Source organism: Neophocaena asiaeorientalis, unplaced genomic scaffold (genome assembly GCF_003031525.2).
Source record: "Neophocaena asiaeorientalis asiaeorientalis breed wild unplaced genomic scaffold, Neophocaena_asiaeorientalis_V1.1 scaffold215, whole genome shotgun sequence".
Taxonomy (NCBI): Eukaryota; Metazoa; Chordata; class Mammalia; order Artiodactyla; family Phocoenidae; genus Neophocaena; species Neophocaena asiaeorientalis.
The window spans coordinates 10,429-13,904 of record NW_020175011.1 but is presented as its reverse complement, the minus strand read 5'-3'; positions in this window follow the sequence as shown (position 1 = coordinate 13,904).

The window sequence follows — 3,476 nt, the reverse complement described above, 5'->3', positions numbered from 1 at the left end:
TGCTTGAACTGCTATATCTCAGTTTCCTCATCCGTAAAATGGAGATGCTATTAGTAACGGTACCTGCCTCATAGAGTGGCTGGGAGGATTAAACAGCTAACACTAAGAAATGATTGGTTAATGATGCCTGGCACATAGAACAGCACTAAATAAGTGTTTGCTGTTATTTGCAAATGGCCTCTGACCCTAACATGGATACTTCAGGAGAAATTCATCACCACCACCCCCTACAAATAACACTGCTCTGGTTGGCCAACAAGCTTGTCAGAGCCCTCCTTCAGCACTTCCGGTTGTGACTCGTGAATTCTGCTTACAGGAATATAGACCCTTACCAACCGTCTCCAGAATTTAAAAAACCGTCTTATCATTTTTGTTTAGAATATCATACAGAACTGATTTAAGTTGAAAATATCTCATTCAGATCAGTATAATGTGAAAGAACGAATTCTAAATTTTACCTTTAACTGTATTTAATAATATTCATAATATGTAGTCAAATTTGTACTTATTTCCATTTACCAAGTGATGCACACAGTTTAATTTACTCTAGACTAATTACGTAAGAAAAATGTGACTTGGTGACAATAAATTCCCAAGTGTTGTAATAATCAGGTTTGGTTTGGGGACTGAACATACGTGAAAATGTGCTGCTACACGTGAAACAGACAAACCCTGCTTTCACGATGGAATGACGGGAATTCTTGCAACATGCACCTTAAAATTAAGCTCATTAATTTTTATAATTTTTGTGTTTTCCTTTTAGGTGATGAGATAAAGGAGGCTTATTTTTTAGGGTTTTTTTTTTAAGTATTTCTGCAAATAACACATTCTGAACTCTTTATTTTAAATAAATGAAAAGCCAAATGGATACAATCATCTCTCTATTTTCTCTTTTTAACAATGGCTTTTGGAGTTCAGGAGGTACCCCTGCTGCACAGGGTACACATAGTGAACAAATGAACCTAATGTGCGATCAGATACAATCGTCCTGAGGCACATTTGAAGAGTCATCGTCATGTTTATGCCCCCTCATTTATTTCACATCTTTCTACATCAATGTTCCTTATCCATTTCACCAAATCTATTGTGGTAGTAAAGAAAAGAAAACGAAGAACAGAAAGACTTTGACACTGTAGAACAGTCAAAGCCACCACAGCAGCTAACGCGCAAGGTGTCAGAATTCAAGGAACCTGTCAGGGCTGTGTGTACACGCGGCACGACTAAGCAGCTCGACCACGAGCCCATTTGTTTGATCCACACCAATGGCCCCTGGGGCCTCTCAGTCATAGCTGGGGAACATAGAGATTTTCAATAAATGAAGTTACTGGTTGGGAAGTAACCTCTCTCCTGCCCCTCCTGGGGGCCGCCCCTCGCACTCGTGGCGAACAGCCTCCTGGGAGCCTCTTCCACCACCCACACACAGGCCTCTCTCCTCAGAGCTCTGCCCAGCATTTTCCATCCAGATGCTTCAGGACCTGCGCAGGTGTCTGCAGACAGGTGAGGCAAGGTGGGCCTGGGGTCGACTGTCGGAGCCAAAGGGGGCAGAGTCAGAGAGGGAACCTATGATGACATGGCACCTGCCACCCACACAGTGCCAGCACCCCCACAGCTTTTTTCAAGACCTTGCGTGGGCCAGTTGTGGGAGGTAGGGATCCTTATGCGTCATCAAAGATGAAAAACCTGAGAGTCAGAGACATTAAGGGAGTTGCTCAAGGCCATGACGATCCAAAATTTTGTTTCCAAAGAATTATGAGGGGGACTTCCCTGGTGGAGCAGTGGTTAAGAATCCTCCTGGCAATGCAGGGGACACGGGTTCGAGCCCTGGTCCGGGAAGATCCCACATGCCACGGAGCAGCTAAGCCCATGCGCCACAACTACCGAGCCTGCACTCTAGGGCCCGCTCACCACAACTACTGAGCCCCCGAGCCACAACTACTGAAGCCCATGTGCCTAGAGCCCGTGCTCTGCAACAAGAGAAGCCACCGCAATGAGAAGCCCGTGCACCACAACGAAGAGCAGCCCCCACTCGCCACAACTAGGGAAAGCCTGTGCACAGCAATGAAGACCCAACACAGCTAAAAATAAAAATAATTTTTTCAAAAAAGAATTATGAGGAATGAAAACATAGTTACAATGTAATATAAGTAAACTTCTTCAGATACTACTTATAAGTGCATCCCCATGTCTGAATCTGCTCAGCTCCTGAGTTCAGACAGTCAGCAGTCAGCAGGGGACACGTGTGGCTGTGACTCTATGTAACCACACACAGAGGTATGTACGTGTGCATGCACGCATCAGTGTGTTTGTGTGTGTATGTGTGTGATGTTTGGGATTCTAGCTGGCATTGGTTTTAGATAGAAAAATACCAAGTTTTTCCAAGTGGCTATCTTTGAGTTACAGAAGAGGCAGCGTTTAGGAACTTTTTGCTCTGTGCATGTTTCCACTTTCCCTCTACTGCCCATATATTATTTTAACAATCAGAAAGTTCAGGGGTTTTTTGTAAATCTAGGCAACACATATTAAGCTGCTTGTTACCGACTCATCACAGCAGGGACAGAAACAGCCTGCCTCCTGGGCTGTCAGGTGGAGGCCTGGTGGTGAGGGCACGAACCATGCTGGGGAGAAGACGGGGTGATCTGCGAAGACTGGGGAAACAGTTCCTTCTGCTTTCCCATCTCTCTGCAGTTTCTGACTCCAGCCTCTGCCCCGCACAGCTGGGTCACTCATTTCTGGGGAACCCCTCCCTCCATGTCTGCATCCCCTCTCCTGGGAAACTGGGGAGCTTGTAAATTTAATGTGTAATCCAAGCACCCCGAACCCTGCACCCTAGGAGCTCTGGGTCCCCAGGCCCAAGGCATATGGACTGGCAGACAGTGGGAGCATTTCTCTGTCCCAGGCTGTCTGTGACCCCATCCTCCTCCGCCAACATTTCTGTCTGTAAAATGGTGAACCCGGGGCCTCTCCTGGGCTTCCAGCCACTGACAGCAGGTGAGAGCCCTGCATGTGCTCATCACCCTCAGTGGCATATAAATATTTTTACTGCACTTAACAAGATGCTGCCCTTGGTCTCTGGGAAAAGCCCCTCTGGTTTGTGGGTTCCATTTAAATGTGTAGAAACGTTTGCTGTCCAAACGGATGGCTTCCTGTCTTCGCAGGGGAAATCTGCATGTTCTCATTAGGTAACCTGCTAGAACACTGAACCTTCAGCCTCTGATTTTCAGAGGGCAGCCCTTCTACTCACCCACCTGACCAGGGCTGTTCAGGAAAGACCTCAGAAGCAGAAGTCTGTGTTTAGCCAGGAGGCACAGCGTGAGGGCTGGATATAGGGCCCAGGGAGAAAGAGATGCTGAGAGTCTTCTGCAGACTGTGACAAGCCTCTGGAGTTAGACTGTGTTGGATGATCAAGAGCTTGGCCGGCCTTTGCCCCAGGCTCCTGAGAGAGAGCCTCTAAAGCCTTGGAATCCCCCTGAGTAACA